Source organism: Bison bison, unplaced genomic scaffold (genome assembly GCF_000754665.1).
Source record: "Bison bison bison isolate TAMUID 2011002044 unplaced genomic scaffold, Bison_UMD1.0 scf7180017860456, whole genome shotgun sequence".
Taxonomy (NCBI): Eukaryota; Metazoa; Chordata; class Mammalia; order Artiodactyla; family Bovidae; genus Bison; species Bison bison.
The window spans coordinates 275,870-296,059 of NW_011491028.1; the positions used below are offsets into that span (position 1 = coordinate 275,870).

Consider the following 20,190-nt stretch of genomic DNA (forward strand, 5'->3'; position numbering starts at 1 on the left):
TGAAAAGTGAAAGTGAAGTCCCTCAGTTGTGTCCGACTCTTAGCGACTCCATGGACTGCAGCCTACCAGGCTCCTCCATCCATGGGATTTTCCAGGCAAGAGTACTGGAGTCGAGAATGCCATTGCATTCTCCCATTCAGTTGCTCAGTTGTGTCCAACTCTTTGCGACCCCATGGACTGCAGCACGCCAGGCCTCCTTGTCCATTACCAACTCCTGGAGTTTACCCAAACTTATGTCCATTGAGTCGGTGATGCCATTCAACAATCTCATTCTCTATTGTCCCCTTCTCTTCCTGCTTTCGATCTTTCCCAGCATCAGGGTCTTTTCAAATGAGTCAGATCTTTGCGTCAGGTGGCCAAGGTATTGGAGTTTCAGCTTCCACATCAGTCCCTCCAATGAACACTCAGGACTGATCTCCTTTAGGATGGACTGGTTAGATCTCCTTGCGTCCAAGGGACTCTCAAGAGTCTTCTCCAACACCACAGTTCAAAAGTATCAGTTCTTCGGCGCTCAGCTTTCTTTATAGTCCAACTCTCACATCCATACATGACCACTGGAAAAGCCATAGCCTTGACTAGAAAGACCTTTGTTGGCAAAGTAATGTCTCTGCTTTTTAATATGCTGTCTAATTTAGTCATAACTTTCCTTCCAAGGAGTAAGCGTCTTTTAATTTCATGGTTTCATGGCTGCAGTCACCATCCGCAGTGATTTTGGATTCTCCAAAGCCAGGCTTCAACAATACGTGAACCATGAACTTCCAGTATATATGTTCATTTGTATCTTATTTTAGGTACCACATAAAAGTGATATCATATGGTATTTCTCTTTTTCTAAACTTTATTTTTTTATTGAAGTATAGTTGATTTACAATGTTGTGTTAGTTTCAGGTGTAAAGCAAAATGATTTTGTGTTTTATATATATACATTCTTTTTCAGATTATTTTCCTTTGTAGGTTATTACAAAATATTGAGTATAGTTCCCTGTGCTTTGTAATCAATCCTTGTTGGTTATCTATTTCATGTATGATAGTATATGCATGTTAATCCAAACTCCTAATTTTTCCCTCCTCCTCTTTTACCTTTGGTAACCATAAGTTTTCTATGTCTTCAAGTCTATTTCCATTTTGTATGTAAGTTCATTTGTATCATTTTTTTTAATATTCCACATATAAGCAATATGTGCTATTTTTCTTTCTTTATCTGGCTTACTTCACTTAGAATGTGAGTCTCTAGGTTTATCCATGTTGCTGAAAGTGACATTATTTCATTCTTTTTTATGGCTGAGTAGTAGTCCATTATATATATCTCTCTCACCCCTTCTTTATGCATTCATCTGGATGGACATTGTAGTTGCTTCCATGTCTTGGCTATTGTAAATAGTGCTGCAAAGAACATTGGGGTGCATGTGGTTTTTAAGTTAGAGTTTCCTCCAGGTATATTCCCAGGGCTGGGATTGTTAGATCATATGGTAAGTCTATTTTTAGTTTTTCAAGGAACCTTCCTACTGTTTGCCATAGTGACTATACAAATTTTCATTTCCACCAATAGTGTAGGAAGATTCACTTCTCTCTATATCCTCTCTAGCCTTTGTTATTTGTAGACTCTTTAATGATGGTCATCCTGACCAGTATGAGTAGGTACCTCATTGTAATTTTGATTTGCATTCTCTAATAATTAGCAGTGTTGAGCATCTTTTAATGGCTCTGTTGGTCATCTGTATGTCATCCTTGGAGAAATGTCTATTTAGGTCCTCCACCCATTTTTTAAAAATTTATTTATTTTTTAATTGAAGGATAATTGCTTTACAGAACTCTGTTGTTTTCTGTCAAACATCAGCATGTACCCATTTTTGATTGGGTTATTTGGGATTCTTTATTACTGAGTTGTATGAACTGTTTGTATATTTTAAGCCCTTGTCGGTTGCATCATTTGCATATATTTTCTCCTGGTTCATTTTGCTGTTGCTGTTCAGTCGCCAAGGAGTGTCTGACTCTTTGCTTCACCGTTGACTGTAGATGCCAGGCTTCCCTGTCCTTCACTATATCCTGGAGTTTGTTCAAACTCATGTCCATCAAGTTGATGATGCTATCTAACCATCTTATCCTCTGTTGCCCCTGTCTCCTCCTGCCTTCAGTCTTTCCCACCATCAGGGTCTTTTCCAGTGAGTTGACTCTTCACATCAGGTGGCCAAAGTATTGGAGCTTCAGCTTCAGCATCAGTCCTTCCAAAGAGTATTCAGGACTGATTTCCTTTAGGATTGACTGGTTTGATCTCCTTGCTGTCCAAGGGACTGAAGAGCCTTCTCCAGCACCACAGTTCGAAAGCATCAATTCTTCAGTGCTCAACCTTCTTTATGGTCCAACTCTCACATCCGTATGTAACTGCTAGAAAAACTGTAGCTTTGACTATATGACCCTTTGGTGGCAAAGTGATGTCTTTGCCTTTTAATACACTGTTTAGATTTGCCATAGCTTTCTCGGTTCCAAGGAGCAAATGTTTTTTAGTTTCATGGCTGCAGTCACCATCCACAGTGATTTTGGAGCCCAAGAAAATAAAGTCTGTCACTGGTTCCATTGTTTCTTCATCTATTTGCCATAAAGTGATGGGGCAAGTGTCATGATCTTAGTTTCTTGAATGTTGATTTTAAGCCAGCTTTTTCACTCCCCTCTGTTACCTTCATCAAGAGGCTCTTTTAGTTCCTCTTTGCTTTCTGCCATTATGGTGGTATCATCTGTGTATCTGAGGTTGTTGATATTTCACCTAGCAATCTTGTTTCCAGCTTGAGATTCATCTAGCCCAACATTTCACATGATGTACTTTGCGTGTATTAAATAAGCAGGTGACAATATACAGCCTCTTCATTCTTTCTGGAGCGATTTCTCTGCTCTTCCCCAGTAGTGTATTGGACACTTCTGACCTAGGAGGCTTATCTTCCGGTGTCATATCTTTTTGCCTTTTCATACTGTTCATGGGGTTCTCAAGGCAAGTATACTGGAGTGGTTTGTCATTCCCTCCTCCAGTGGACTACGTTTTGTCAGAACTCTCCACTATGACCTGTCCATCTTGGGTGGCCCTGCGTAGCATGGCTCATAGCTTCACTGAGTGATGCAAGCCCCTTCACCATGACAAGGCTGTGATCCATGATCTCCTAGTCCATCGGTTTTCTTTTCATTCTGTTTATAGTTTCCTTTGCTGTGAAAAAGCTTATAAGTCAGATTAGGTCCTATTTGTTTGTGCTTTTATATCTATTTCTTTGGGAGACTGATCTAAGAAAACATTGCTATGATTTATGTCAGAGACTGTTTTGCTTGTGTTTTCTTCTAGAAGTTTTATGGTATCATGTCTTATAATTAAGTCTTTAAGTCATTTTGAGTTTATTTTTGTGTTTGGCGTGAGGGAGTGTTCCAACTTCATTGATTTACATGTGGCTGTCCAGCTTTCCCAACACAACTTGCTGAAGAGATTATCTTTTCTCCATTGTATATTCTTGCCTCCTTTGTCAAAGATTAATTGACCTTAAGTATGTAGGTTTATTTCTGGGCTCTGTATTCTGTTCCCTTGATCCATATGTCTATTTTTTGTGCCGATATCATGCTTTTTGATTACCATAACTTTGTGGTAGTCTCTGAAGTTTGGGATGGTGATACCTCCAGCTTTGTTCTTTTTCCTCAGGGTTGCTTTGGCAATTCTGGGTCTATGGCTCTATATAAATTTTAGGATTATTTGTTCTAATTCTGTAAAAAATGTCATGAGTAATTTCATAATGATTGCATTAAATCTGTAGGTTGCTTTGGGTAGTGTAACTATTTTAACAATATTAATTCAATATTCATTCATCCAACCCATGAGCATGAGATATCTTTCAATTTCTTTGAATCATCTTCAGTTTCCTTTATCGATGTTTTATAGTTCTCAGCATATGTTTTCACCTTCCTGGTCAGCTTTATTCCTAAGTACTTAATTTTTTTTGATGCAGTTTTAAAAGGGATTTTTTTTTTACTTTCCCTTTTTGATATTTCATTATTAGTGTGAAGAAATGCAACAGATTTCTGTATGTTCATCTTGTATTCTGCCACCTTGCTGAAGTTGTTGGCTAGTTGTAGTAGTTTTTGTGTGGAGTCTTTAGGTTTTCTATATACAGTATCATGCCATCTGCATATCATGACAGTTTAATCTCTGCCTTTTCAATTTGGATCCCTTTTATTTCTTTTTCTTGCTGTAACCAGGACTTCTAATATTATGTTTAATAGAAGTGGTGAGAGTGGCCCTCTTTGTCTTGTTCCAGATTTTAGTGAGAAGGCTTTCAGCTTTTCACTGTTGAGTATTATGTTGGCTGTGGGTTTGTCATAGATGGCTTTTATTATATTGAGAAAAGGAGCATGGGGATTGTTTAAGCAGCTCTGAAATTCCCATGGGTGGAGGAGCCTGGTAGGATGCAGTCTATGGGGTCGCTAAGAGTCAAACACGACTGAGCGACTTCACTTTCACTTTTCACTTTCATGCATTGGAAAAGGAAATGGCGGCCCACTCCAGTGTTCTTGCCTGAGGAATCCCAGGGACGGTGGAGCCTGGGGGACTGCCGTCTCTGGGGTCGCACAGAGTCGGACACGACTGAAGCGACTTAGCAGCAGCAGTAGCGGCAGCAGCACATAACTAAACCTAGAGGTGATTAAGATTTAGAGCAAGAGTGTATCAGTAAAGGAAGAGTAAAGAGTCACTAAATCTTTCAGAGATGGAGCTGCTAGGATTAATTGATTTATTAGATATATATGGTGAGGTACGGGGAGAGGTAGTGAGTCAAAGGACTACTCCTAGATTTTTAGTTTAAACAAGTAACAGGGAGTTCCACTTCCTGAGATGAGAAGATTGACGAGGGCCTGTTCCAGAGGGAAAATTTGGTGTTGAACATGTGGGCGAGCCTACTAGCCAAGCCTTTGGGTGGCTTCAGGCCTGTCCCTCTGCAGCTGCTGGTTGGAAGGGTACGCTCAGACTGGCAAGCATTCTTCTGAGTAAGCTGATCTGACTGAAGTTTTATCCAGAAGGGGATATCTAAGGTCAGTAACCTGTCACACCAACAGAGAAGTGTTTCCTAAGGTGATCAATAAATAAGCTTCCAGAAAGAGTAGCTCCTCAAAGTGGCTTAATTGCAACTAGGTGGCTATTACTCATTTGACTCCCACTTCTTGGCAGAGCTTTCTGATTTTTTTTAAGCTATTTAGAGTTGTATCTTATATATATTCACATGAATTGAATTCACATATATAATGTGAATTCCAAATACTTCTTTTAATGTTTCAATATCCCTGAAAGTTAAATAAATGAAGCTGTACATTTCCATAGAGAGAGCACACATGTTTGAAAATAAGAAGTCTGAAATGAATAAAAATGACAAAATTGTAAAAAGGTCTTAAAAGCATATTTTCAGCCCCCAAATCTTAAAATGTAAATAATGCTTTAGCTCTTAACTCCCAAGCTAGAGAATTTTCTGTGTTTGAAGAATTTTGAAGTGATACATTTGCTTATAAAGATCTTGAATAATCATAGTTCTTAATTGTACTTACCTCCTCTTCATCATGGTGAGTGTCTTTGTTAATCACTATAAAGATCCTTTTAGTGGAAATGCTCCCACAGATTCAATTTCCTTTTGGGGAATTTGACCTTCCTACTTCAGCAAGTTCTTTCCAGTTCTTTCCATACTGGAGTCTTCAGGGAAAGTCATATTCTCTTGAAAGTTGGGGGTCACAAATTATACCCTTGAAGGGGTAGAAGGTTTGGGAGCATGGGAGTTGGACCCAGCAGCCAAAGTCTTATAACTATTTGAAATCTCTAAAGCAAATGCTCAGGGAGGGTCTATCCAGGCATCAACTTCACCTCCTACTTATTTCCCCAAGGTCGCCCACAAGTTCCTCTGTGGAGGGCTTCCTCTGCACAATTCTCTGATAGTGAGGTAAGAGGGTAATCTTTCAGGAATCTCAGTCATCAGCCTTCTGACACTAACTAGTCTGACGTCTACCTGCTTGTGATGAGCCGTTTTCATCTGGTGGAAGTCTGGTCTCCATAAAAATAACTTAGGAATGTGCATCAGACATTATTATCCATGTCCTTCAGGGAGAAACTAAAGGTCCCGTGACTCTGCTGTATGGCTGTTTTATTGTTTAAATTGTTATCAATTCTCCGCCCAACTGCTATTTGCCTCTGCATATTCTCACTCTTCTGAATGTTAACCCTTGAGTCAGACTTTTTGAAATTCAGGGAAGGGTCATAAGACTGATTTTTTTCTTTAAGCAAGAGGTGGGGAACACAAAGGGGTCTGTTACGAAGAAAACCTGTCTGGGGATTGCTCAGTGTCAATGCCACCACTGCTGCCCATGACCTAACCCAGACATCCAATGTCGGCAACTTGTCTGGATCTGAAACTCTTCAAGTCTCAAAGTCCTTTCACAGTCTGTGCTCCCTGCCCTTGCTCCTGTCCACATCACTGCAGATGTCCTCCTGTCTTTCAGTCGGCAACTCTCCCCAGGGCAGACTGGCTACAGGACAGGATCCAGTCTCCCCTGCTGCCCCTTCTACGCTCCTCTGCAAGAGGAGCTCTTTATCCTGTGAAGATTTTTCTGCCAGGCATTAGAGGGAAACAGACCTGGGATAATAAATAGCCAAGTACTTTAAAAGGTTTTGAAAGATAAAATTTTCAAAGCTGTGTTTCTCATCTATATTTCTCAACCTTTTTGAGATGTTTGCATAGAATCATCTCTTTTTCTTATGTATCTACTGTTGGGTAAAAAATACTGTCAGAATCTTTCAGTTATGTAGAATAGTAATAGAAAAAAATTATTGAGCAATTACTGTGTGCTTGGCACCATAATACATCTTGGTACAAAATTATCTCATTTAATCCTCACAACATCTCGGTGAGTTTGATGCTGTCAATCTTTCTGTTTTACAGAGGAGAAAACAGGGGCCCAGAAACTTTAAATATACTCTGCAAATACTTACTTACACAACCAGTAAGATGGGGGTTCTAAATTTAAACTACAGTTTATCTACTTTGAGAATTCAGATTTTCAACCACTGTAAAAGGCTTATGCAGATGGCTTATAGGTGCTATCTTCTGAAATTTCCAATAGTTGCTGCCATATGTTAATCCATTGAACAAATGTTTTATTGTATATCATCAACGTAACAGGTAATACTCTAAGCACTGAAAAAATAGTGAGCAAACAGAAATGGCCCTTGCAGTCATAGAACACATTTCGTCTTAAAATCAAATTCCTGCAATCAGGATCAATAGACTTTAAAAGATGTATGTATATAACCTGTAACCAAGAATTCCATTTCCAAAAATGAAAATAATCCCAAATAGATACAAATAATTATACATAGAGATGTTTTTCAGAACACTGTTTGTAATAGTTACAAGTGGAAATAACGGATATGTCCGATGGAGGGGGAATCATTAGGCAAAGTTATGGCACTTTCATACATTAGAATATAATAGTCACTCAGAATAATGTTTTCAGAAAGTTTTTGTATTATGAACAAACACTTAAATTATCATGTAAGTGAAAAAAGCAAACTACAAAATAATCTTTTTAGTATGCTTTTATGTAAAATAATATGTATATGATATTATTTAGAGCAAACTACATGAAATTAGCATTTCTGTAGGTCAAAGGATCATGCAGCAGTAATTTCTTGATGGAAATGAAATATCTGAAATGAAATAATCTAAAATATTAATGGTTATTATTCTTTGGTGGTAAGATGATCAGCAATTTTCATTCTCTTCCTTATACTTTTCAGTATTTTCCTATTTTCAACATTATACATATATTCCGTTTCTAATAAAAAAAAGTATTATATAACAAAAAGAGAACAAATGTTCCTCTTTTGGCCACTTTACTAAATCATAATGCTAAATGCACTCTGGTTGAGTACCTATAATCCATCATGTCAGTAACTGTAGCAACTGTAATTCCATTTTATACACATTGCAGTAGAGATTCAGCCTAGAGTGATATTTCAGGATAGCAGTCTGAGGTTGGGAACTGGTTCAGATAAAATAAATGCTAGACTGGCCACACTTCATGGTAATGGGAAACAACTGTTTTATACTGACTGTCTTAGAGATAGGTTTCTAGGACCCCACTCATAACATTTCCAAAAAAGCCAACTGAGTTTCTTATTTATATATATATATAGTTGAAGTATAGTTGACTTACAATGTTTCAGGTGCACAGCAAGGTCATTCAGTTATACGTATACACACGTATTATTTTTCAGATTATTTTCCACTATAGGTTATTACAAGATATTGTCGATAGTTCCCTGTGCTATACAGTAAAGCTTTGTTGCTTGCTGCTTATCTATTTTTCTGAATTCTTATTGATGATTTCAATTACTTCCAGAGAATTTTTGAAAAAAAATTACATGTATAACCAAAGAAAAGTATGTTATAAAGTTCTAGCTCTTGTGGATATTGGGGAGAAATTTTATATGCTGGAAAGAAGATGTCTTTTTTTTCAATGGATGATCTGAAATAACTTATCAGCCTCTCATCAGTTAGTGCTGATGAACAGTCACATCTGTTATTATAGTCAGGAACATTAAATGTTTAAATAAGACAGGTCATCCTTTTCAAAATTTAATATAACTGCTCTTTCTACTGGAGAAGGAAATGGAAACCCACTCCAGTATTCTTGCCTGGAGAATCTCGTGGACAGAGGAGCCTGGTGGGCTGCTGTCTATGGGATTGCACAGAGTTGGACACGACTGAAGCGACTTAGCAGCAGCAGTAACAGCTCTTTCTACATTTAAACTTTTACCTCTGAAAAATATATATTATATGTACATTTTAGTGAGAGCTTACTATGTACCAGGTACTCTGTTGAGACAAGGTATAGATTATTGAACAAGACTGATAAGTCTCTTAACAGGTTAGTGGCAGAGACAAACATGCAAATAAATGCAAAATTATTCATTATGAGTCATATATATATATATATATATATATATATAATTTTTAGGTGTCACTGAAGCCCTCATAAGGAAATTAAGATCCAAAGAAGCAGTTAGAGTTGAACACTTGTATACTGAGCTGGATTGAGTAGTGAATTGTGAAAATGTGATAGTGCTGAGGGGGCTTGAGCTAGGGTTGTTAATGGTAGAGAAGTGACTGGGAAGATGAGAGTTGGTTTATAAGGTTTGTAGAGATTCCTCTCAACCACAGTCCCCCTTCCCAGCACTGGTCAATTGCTGGCTGTAAACAAGCCCAGCAAGGTGATGAGCCAGGGTGAGGTGACTCTGCAGCTGAAGCCATCCATGAAGGGTCTGGCAGCTGAGGACACTCTGCCAAAAGCTTTCCCAGCAGCTGGGGGATAAGTCCTCATTCCTGAAGGGGAATCTGAGTGGCACATCCTAACATCCATCACAGTGACAAAGCTACAGCTGCTGCAATTCCTACTGTGCTTTGTTGCTTACACTCATATTTGAAGAAAATGAATTTGACTAACAGGTTGGTAAAAATAAATATGTAATTTCTTAATAACATCAAATTCATGGACCCTCTACATGGACCCAGGTTAAGAAAAAATTTGAGTGAGAAAGGGGCTCCGTATTCAGAGGTGCTGTTCAGGCTCTGTGGCTTGCTGCACCAAAGCAAGGCTTTCTTGTACTGTAGGAAAAAATGAGCCTGGTTTCCGGAGCTAGAATGATGCCCATTCACAAAGAAAGTCAGACACACGAGACTGAAGTCTTTGAAGGAGAGATGTAGAAACAGATGCAGTTATTTGAATTTGCTTTAGAGTTCCAGATTTTAATCCCCCGTGAGACGGAAATATACCTCCATTCTTGATGTCCAAGAAACACCCCTGCATTTTTTAAGGGTTTAATTTTGTTTAGATTAGTTTTAGATTCACAGAAAAATTGAAAGCAAAGTACAGAGATTTTCCATACCCCCTGTCCCGACACGTGCATGGCCTCCTCCATTTTCAACATCACTTACCAGAGTGGTCCGTTTTGTTACAACTGATGAATCTATACTAGCAAGTCATAGTCACCGAGCAGTTTGCCATATTATCATCCATAGTTTACGTTATGGTCCACTGTTCGTGTTGTACATTCTATGGATTTGGATGTACGTATAACGACAAGCATCATACAAAATATTTTCACTGCCCTCAAAGCCCTTGTTTTCCACTTATTCATCCTTCCCCAGCAACCCCTGATCTTTTTACTGTCTGCATAGTTTTACCATCTGCACACTTTTCCGCAATGTCATACAGTTGGAATCATGCAGTATGTAGCCTTTTCAGATTGCCTGCTTTTACTTAGTAGTATGCATTTAAACTTCCTCCATATCTTTTTCATTTCTTTTTATTATCCCTGTTTCTTTATAATGAATTTTTTTGGTCACATAAGATAATTTAAGTAGGTATCTACCACTTTCAAGCTAAAGCACCCTGTTGGAAAACAAGAGATCCTTTTTTTTTTCTTTTTCCTGGCTGCACTGAGGGACTTGCAGGATCTTAGTTCCCCGACCAGGGATCGTACTTGGGCCCTGTCAGTGAAAGAAGTCCTAACTGCTGGACTATCAGGGAATTCCCCACAAAGAGATACTTTTAACATCCCTTTCCCCAAATTCTTGTAATCCGCAGGAGTTTAGGATGAGGAGCATTTGGCAACAAATATGGGATTGGGAACTGTTACAGCATTGGTGCTAAGGTGTGTCAAGTAAGGCTCTGAAATCTCCATGAAAACACTGACTTTCTCATTGGAGGGCCTTGTTATATTCTATAACCCACCTATAAAAATGACTTCTGTTTTAATATACTGTGATAGACTTCAACATTTTCTTGATTGCTACCCTTTAAACTGGGAATAAAGATAGCTATTATATTTTTTAATTTGACAGAGCAAGGCAGACAATAATGAAATAGTATTCATAAGAACAGCAATCTTTATTTTTAAAATCCAAAGGCGGTCAATAATGTGATCTATGTACTTTGCCATTATGATGACATATAGCATATAAAATGTTAAGTATGTCTAATATTTATTTCATTTCAATCACATCACCCTGTCATTACATAATAAATCAAAAAGAAAGTCGACCAACAACAGCCCCACAAGCGTTTCCTATTGAACTACTCTTAGCTCTTTTTATGTAGCCTCAAAACATGAAAATTGCCTCTAAATTAGCATAGCTATTCACACATTATTTCCACCACTGACAGAGAAATGCCACTGTAACAGTTGCTGAATAGTTTTTTTATGCAAAACTGATGTTAGTGACATATTTTTAAGCATGTAATTTGTCTTAGCACATGTGTCATTTTATTTGTAAAAACTCCAAGGACTAAAAAATGAAGTTTCAAAAGTTATTTATTTTGTCTCCTTGCAGGGTAGAATAGATATAAACTAATCAACCAACAGAGCTGTGTGATGGTCTATTAGGTTCAGAATCATACCACCATTAGAGGGGAAATAAAAGCTATTTCCATTATATCCCACCCCCTATGCCAGACGGAAGGGAAGAATAAATATACCAAATGGACATAGAGTTGTCCATTGATATCCATGGGGATTAGTTCCAGGACCCCCGAAGATACTAACGTCCACGGATGCTCATATATATGGAATTTAGAAAGATGGTAACGATAACCCTGTATGTGAGACAGCAAAAGAGACACAGATGTATAGAACAGTCTTTTGGACTCTGTGGGAGAGGGAGAGGGTGGGATGATTTAGGAGAATGGCATTGAAACATGTATAATATCACATAAGAAACGAATCGCCAGTCCAGGTTCGATGCAGGATGCAGGATGCTTGGGGCTGGTGCACTGGGATGACCCAGAGGGATGGCACAGTGAGGGAGGTGGGAGGGGGGTTCAGGATGGGGAACATGTGTACACCCATGGCAGATTCATGCTGATGTATGGCAAAACCAATACAATACTGCAAAGTAATCAGCCTCCACTTATATAAATTTAAATTTAAAAAATTAAAAAATTAAAAAATAAGATGGTATATGCTGCTGCTGCTGCTGCTAAGTCGCTTCAGTCGTGTCCGACTCTGTGCGACCCCATAGACAGCAGCCCACCAGGCCCCACCGTCCCTGGGATTCTCCAGGCAAGAACATTGGAGTGGGTTGCCATTTCCTCCTCCAATGCATGAAAGTGAAAAGTGAAAGTGAAGTGTCCGACTCTTAGCGACCCCATGGACTGCAGCCTACCAGGCTCCTCCATCCATGGGATTTTCCAGGCAAGAGTACTGGAGTGGGGTGCCATTGCCTTCTCCCAACCTAGCATATCCACCTGTATACTTTAAATGATCTCTGGATTACTTGTAATACTGAATACAATATAATAACTGTATAAATAGTTATAAACACAATGTAAATATTATGTAAATAGTTGCCAGCATGTGGCAAATTCAAGTTTTGCTTTGGGAAGTTTCTGGAATTTTTTTCAAATATTTTCCTTCTACAGTGGGTTGAATCTGCTATTTTGGAACCTATGGGTATGGAGGACCAACTGTACTTGGATTTGATTTGATTATTTGATTTGATGATGTAGCACTTTATAAATGGGAACAAACTCCTAAAAAAATTACTCTGTCAGCCCAGTTCAGCCCAGGTCTCCCCCTACCAGTTTTAAACCATTGAGTTGTCTGACTTTTAGATCCAAAGGGAGTGTCTTTCGTGGGCTAGCTTTAGCCTGCCCCAGCAGATGAATATCCAACTCCTTTCAAACATTTCAATCTAGCCTCAGTCCTAGGCACACAAGACCCAGTAAGTAATATGTTATGTTTCTTAAAGAACTCACAATCAAGTATAGAAAAAAAAAGATTATTAGGAAAACAAAAGATTGAATCTTCTAATTGATGTGAAAGCAGAAAGGAGTTGTGTAACCAACCTCTGGCCAAAGTGAACAGGGAACCAGCTTTGGTCAGAGGTATAAGAAAGCTATTGTGCAGAACCCAAAAGGCATGTAATGGGTTAAAAAGGAAGCTAAAAGTAGAGCAAAGATGGATTGTCTAACTTCCCTTGATTCTACTTGCCCCTGTGAAGAGAACAACCATTCACTCCTTGGGGCCAGTCAAAATGTGTTTACTCTTGAGGTAACTTTTCTCGGGACTCTCAGGGGAACCGGGAGACCAGACATGCTGCGGCCCGTTAATTCTTGCCTCTGCCAGAGCTTTAGTCAAAGATCTGGGGTTGCACCAAGCTTTTTTCCTTTGTACTGCTAAGAACAAATTGATCATAACATTTTTGAAAATTCACGTTGACTAGATACTACATTTATTGTTTATTGATTTATTCATCTGTGAAATGGGGATAGCTACAGTATCTGCTTCAGAGTTGTTTTAAGGTTAAAGATTTTGTATATGTATATTTATGGGTACACATACATATACTCTTTATATATATATTATATATGTTCTTTACAATAATGCCTGCACATAGTAAAGACTACCATGTGTTAACCGTTGTTTTGCTATATTTGAAATATACTTAATTTTAGCTTTTAGCAACCTAAATTATTGTGTCTTAGGATATTGAATTAGTCTATGTCCAAAGTGAGCTTCATGTAAATATTTGCATTAACCAAGAATATGGGAAACTGCGTTTCTGGACCACATACTTTTCAGTCCACAGAGTGGGATTTATCATTTTACCCAGGCATTATGTCAAAATTCTTTATACTTTGCTCAGTCGAAGGTGTCATTTCCTGAAGCATCTTCTACCATAGTTTTTTTTCAAACTGATTGTTTATGACATCTAAATCACCACTGGGGGAAAAAAAAAGAAATAGGAAAAAAAAAGTCAGGTTGCACCACACATGGTAATCTAAGTTGTTTTGTGTGTGTCAGTATATCCAGGATCACAAACCCTGCAGTGTTTTTTCTCTCTTTTCTCTCAAAGTTAGCCAAAGTCCTGCTTTTTCTACAAGTTGCTATACCAGTGCCTTTCAAACATTTTCTACAAAAATCATCTATAAAAATTTATGTTCTGATTCATGGCAGGGCCCAAGAGTCTGCATTTCTAACAAGCTCATGGTGGTGATTTAGTCACCAAGCCATGTCCAACTCTTGTGACCCTAGGGACTGTAGCCTGTCAAGCTCCTCTGTCCATGGAATTCTCCAGCAAGAATATTGGAGTGGGTTGCCATTCCCTTCTCCAGGGGATCTTCCTGACCAGGGGATTGAACCCCAGTCTCCCACATTGCAGGCAGATTCTTTACCATCTGAGCCACTAGGGAAGCCCAACAAGATCATAGGTGATACCAATGCTTCTTGTCCATGGACTACACTTCCAAGGCCAGCTGCACATTAGAATCACCTTCGTGATTCCTGGCCTATATTCCCCACCCAGTAGCCTCCTGGACCTCATCTACACTTGCTTTTCATACAATGTCCTACTTGAGCTGCTCCGGTCCTCTTGCTTTTCTCAGCACACAGGTATGGTCCTCCTCCCTGGCTTCGCCCTGTTGTTCTCTCTGCCTGAACAGTCCTCCTTTGAATGGCTCACTACTCTACTTCCCGTGGGTCTTTGCTTCAGTGTCATCTTCTCAGTGTGGTCTTCCCTGTTTGACACTGACTCTGCTTCTACCCCAGCGTTCCCTCTTTCCTGCTTTATTTTTCTGATAGTCTCATCTTCATCAACATACTTTGTATTCCTTTAAAAAATTTATTGTTTTTTTTTCCCCTTCATTAGACTGAAAGCTCCATGAGAATAGAGATTTTGGTCTGTTTCTATCCTCTGATCTCTCTCCAGCATCTAGCACAGAGTACCTGGCACATATTTTTTTAAGAGTTAAAGTATTTATTAGTTTTTAACTTTTCCTTTTTTGTTGGCTAAGCCCCCAAATGGCAAGCATCTGGATTGTTTTCTCACCCTTATATGTAATGTGCACTTGCTTGTAGTCATGTGTGATGGCTAATGTTGGGCTTTCTGGTATCTGTATTAATTTTTATTAAGTTTTAAATTAATTTTTTTATTAATTTTTTGTTGATTCTTTCCTGTAACCTTATTTCTGGCCCCATCCTCTTTTGCTTGTGTAGTATTTAGCCTACACAAGGAGGAATGAGTCCCTTTAAGATGCTGTGTGTAACAAGGCAGCTTACTAGAGATCTTCTCTAGACATTGGAGATAATTATCAAGTTAATGAGTGATCCAGAGCAGAACTAAATATAATCCTGGAAAGAAACTTTAACCCAGGACTTTACAAGATGGCTGCTTTAGTCTGTTTAGGCTGCTGTAACAAAAATACCATAAGCTGAGTGGCTTAAACAATAAACATTTATTTCTCACAGTTCTGGAATCTGAGAAGTCAAAGATCAAGGCACCAGCAGATTCAATGTCTGGTAGGGACAAGCTTCCTGATTCATAGACAGCTGTCTTTTTTCTGTGTTCTCCATGGCAGAAACTGATAAGAGAGCTCTGTACAGTCTCTTTTGAGGGCATTAATCCCATTTTTGAGAGCCCCACCCTCATGACCTAATCACCTCCAAAAGCCCCTCCTCCTAATATCATCACGTTGCAGGTTAGAACTTCAACATATGAGTTTTGGGAGGACACAAGCATCCAGTCTATAACAATGACTAAAGGATGTATCAATAATTATTCTATCTTTGGCTATGATGTAGTGAGAGAATTATACTCAATTTACCAGGAATTATACAAAACAAGTAGGAGATTCTGATATAAGTTTTCTCTCCTGCTCACTGTGGATATGCTGTAGCAAATTATTTGTGGAAGAAGGAAAGTTATAAAATTAGCTTTCTCGCTCTCATTTTTAAGGAAACAGGAAAACCCTTAGCCTGGTGAAGCTAGAAGGATGGATTTCTGTTCACATATTTTATAGTCTGGCATTCTCTTCTGTCATTCTTGTTCTTTTTTTTTGGTTGTTTCGGGTTTTCATTGCTGTGCGCAAGCTTTCTCTGGTTGCAGCAAGCAGGGCTACTCTTGGTTGTGTTTCACAGGCTTCTCACTGCAGTGGCTTCTCTTGTTGAGGAGCACAGCTCTGGGTGTACAAGCTTCGGTAGTTGCGGCACGTGGGCTCAGTAGTTACAGCTCACAGGCTCTAGAGCTCGGGCTCCATAGTTGTGATGCATGGACTCAGCTACTTAGAGGCATGTGGGATCTTCCTGGACCAGGGATTGAGCCTGTGTCCCCTGCATTGTCAGGCAGGTTCCCATCCATTGTACCTCCAGGGAAGTCCTCTTCTTGTTTTTTGACTATGCCCATGTTCTAGGTTGAGGCAATAATTTCCCAATTGCAGGAAGTCCTCCATCCCTACCCATTCAAAGCTCATTCTCCTCATGGTGTTTTCTCTTTCATGATGCATACTCTGTGAAATGACTGCTACGGATTTCTCATTACCTGAGAGTAGGCTTCACTTTCTTTTCACTTTGTTCTCTTCAAATACTCTCCCTGCTGTTAAGTGCTATCTATCTACCTTCTTCCTTGGTTGCTTGTCATGAAGGGATTAATCCTTCTTGTGTTTGGGATCAGGATTCAGTGACTTCCAAACTGGAAGTGGGATTTAGAAAAAAAAGTTCTCTGCATGGCACTTCCTGGGGGTGTAGGGTTGGCGGGCACTGGGATACTGGTCCGGATCTCTCTTCAGGAAAGACATTCTGCTTTAGGAAAGACTAACTCTCTTTCCTTACTTTGCCAACAAAGGTCGGTCTAGTCAAAGCTATGGTTTTTCCAGTAGTCATGTATGGATGTGAGAGTTGGATTATTAAGAAAGCTGAGTGCTGAAGAATTGATGCTTTTGAACTGTGGTGTTGAAGAAGACTCTTGAGAGTCCCTTGGACTGCAAGGAGATCCAACTAGTCCATCCTGCTACTGCTGCTAAGTCATTTCAGTCGTGTCCGACTCTGTGCGACCCATAGACGGCAGCCCACCAGGCTCCCCTGTCCCTGGGATTCTCCAGGCAAGAACACTGGAGTGGATTGCCATTTCCTTCTCCAATGCATGAAAGAGAAAAGTGAAACTGAAGTCACTCAGTCGTGTCTGACTCCTAGCGACCCCATGGACTGCAGCCCACCAGGCTCCTCCGCCCATGGGATTTTCCAGGCAAGAGTACTGGAGTGGGGTGCCATTGCCTTCTCCAAGTTCATCCTAAAGGAGATCAATCCTCAGTATTCATTGGAAGGACTGATGGTGAATTGACTCATTTGAAAAGACCCTGATGCTGGGAAAGATTGAAGGCCGAAGAAGGGGACAACAGAGGATGCGATGGGTGGATGGCATCACCGACTCGATGGACATGAGTTTGAGTAAGTTCCAGGAGTTGGTGATGGACAGGGAAGCCTGGCGTGCTGCAGTCCATGGGGTCGAAAAGAGTTGGACATGACTGAGCTGAGTGACCGACTGACTGAAATCTCTTTAGGACTTATTCTCCTAGCTGCTAGGAGTGCTTCTGGAAGAATGCCCTCTGGATTAACCCCCTTGGGTCTCAGCTGAACCACACCCCTTGCCTGAGGTCATGCTTCCTGCTGGCGGCCCACACCCAGTGGCTAATGGACTGGAGGTATGAAGGTCTGGCCCTCTTGCCCTGCCAAGTGACCTCTGAAGGCATAATCCCATTTTCAGAACTCCCCACAGGATCAGTTCAGGCTTTATTTGAGACTGAATTAATAACTGGACTTCTGTCTCTGTCCCACTGGCTCCCCTCTCTTCCCTTGCCACATGCTAATCTCCATCTCAGAGTGGGCTCCTCAGAGAGCTCAGCTCTGCAATGTACTGCTCTATATCCTTCCTGATTTCTTTTCCCAATGATTTCCACCCTGACAGCCCTGGAAATGGGAGATCTGAGCAAATAATCCAGAAAGTGATACAAGCATAAGGGAAAATAGGCAGAGCTCAGTATGGGGACTGAAGACTGAGCTATGGGAAGTAATCTTAGCCACAAGGCAGAGGTCTATCTACTAGAACCAGGATAAAGATGAAGGTTGAAATAGCAATAGTTTTAGTATTGAGTAAGCTTGTTGAACATCCTCTGGCTGGGGTCAGGATTCATCTCAGAGTCTGGGGAGTTGGAAGGGTATAAAGGTACAGTAAGAGAAGAAAGGATATTTGGAGCCTAGAATCTGGTCAGTGTGTTAAATGTAGAGACAGGAAATTAGGCAAGTTAGTCAGCATTTACGTACTCACACTGCTGCTTTTGGGAAAAGAATCGAGGTTAAGAAGCAATATATATTTTAATTAGCTCCACTTTCCAAGGATTGCCCAGCAAAATTAAAGAGTAATTTTTTTTTTGGCCACACTGTTCAGCTTTCAAGGTCTTAGTTCCCTGACCGGGGATTGAACCCAGGCCATAGCAGTGAAAGTACTGAGTCCTAATCACTGGACCACCAGGGAATCCCCCCAAAGACTAATTTTCTTATTAAAAATTCTCTAATAGATTCCCTGCATTCATTCTCCATAGCGTACCTTACATATGGGTAGCAAATCTCTAGGAAACCCAGTGAAAATGTGAAATATAAATAGGACATATAGATTTATGAGCACAGGAAGGAAGTGTCAGCCAATGACAGGAAACAGAAAAGGGATGTTAGGGTCTAGAAAAGAGCAGCTAGACAAGTCTGGTGACTTTGCTTAGTTTCTTCAGGATTAGAGAATTTGCATTTTGCGCAAGTCCGGCAGATGGTGCTGCTCCAGCAAAGAGCAGAAAAATCATTTCGTTTCCTAAGATGCAATTTATCCTGTTTACAGTTCTGAACTGATAGGATTTTTGCCATAGTAAAATTTCAATCTTGTGTCTTCAGCTGTTAATATATATACAAAAGCTTGTGTTCGACAATAGTTGCCTACCTGGGTCATTCTTACTTCATATAGTGTGTTTTTATCTGCAAGGCTCCTGATTTTCCCTTGCTATTTCCTCCTATGACAAGAGGTTCTTCAGGCAGTCCTGCAGTAACTGCTGTCACCATCACTTGCTCTTCACTGCATGCTTTCAAGGGAGCACACCAGCATCTACCTCCAAAAATGCCACTGTTAATGCTTTCTCTGTCTCTGTACATATACCAAGGTATGTTAATAAACCTTATTATATATAAAAGCTGCAGTAATATGAATAATGTTATATAGGGGGGAAATAAGTTAGTAAATCAGTAAAGGACCACTGCCTTAGTCTACCAGGGTTGCCATAATGAAATGCCATAGACTAGGTGGCTTTAACAATAGGTGTTTATTCTCTCACAGTTCTGTATGCTGGATAGTTCCAGATCAAGGCCCAACAGGTTTGTGGTGAGAGCTTTATTCCTGATGTAGATAGCTGCCTTCTCGTGGTGTCCTCACATGGAGGCAAGAAAAAGAAAGCTTTTTCCTCTTCCTCTTCTTATAAGGCCACCTATCCTATCAGATTAGGGCACCACCCTTATGATCTCACTTAACCTTTATTATCTCCAGATAATGAGGAGATAGATATTATTAGATAGATAGATAATAATAGATATAGATAGATAGATATAGACAGATATTTGATAGATATTTCTAACTTCAGATAAATTCACCTTGGGGATTAAAGTTTCAACACATAAATGTGGGGGAGATGTAATTCAGTCCATAGCAATCACTAACTACAAATGGACTTAATATCAAGACGAGTCAGTAATGGAAAAAGGCAGGTAATATCATATATTTTTTGTCAGATGGAATACCCATTATCCTTGAGTCTAAACTTAACGTGTTGAAACAAACAAACAAAATTTTCTGTTTCTTTCTAGAATGATTGAAGACTTTTAGCCACCAAGTAGTGTCCTTCTTTGTTTGTTTTCCAACTTAAAAAAATTTCAAACCTACAGAAAAGTTGAAAGAATAACATACCCATATATAGACTCACCTTTCTGCCACATTCTCTTACATCCCAATCATAGCCTCTTAACTTGGACTGCATCTTAAAGAACATTTGAGTCAAGTCTCGCCTCTTATACAAAATCAGTTCAAGGGGTCATCCAGCCTCTACTTCTAGATCTCTGATGGTGGAGCACTCACCTGTCTTTGAGCCCACCCCATCTGTTTTTGGAGGCCTCTTGTCACTAAGTTTGTCTTAGAATAAACTGAAACCTGGCCGTCCGTAACGTCCCTCCGCTGGGCTTTATATAGCCCCTTTCTCCAGACAAACTAATTCTAGTTCTTTTCTCTAGCTTTAAACATTTGAAGGTGCTCCTCATGTCGT

The 20,190-nt window shown here is 39.6% G+C and overlaps 1 non-coding gene and 1 pseudogene across 1 annotated transcript; both read right to left on the minus strand.

Moving 5' to 3' along the window:
• Positions 1-20,190, minus strand: part of LOC104982777 — an 88,438-nt pseudogene that overhangs the window by 40,135 nt on the left and 28,113 nt on the right.
• Positions 18,300-18,371, minus strand: TRNAE-UUC. The gene has a single exon. It is a non-coding gene; the product is annotated as a tRNA-Glu (tRNA).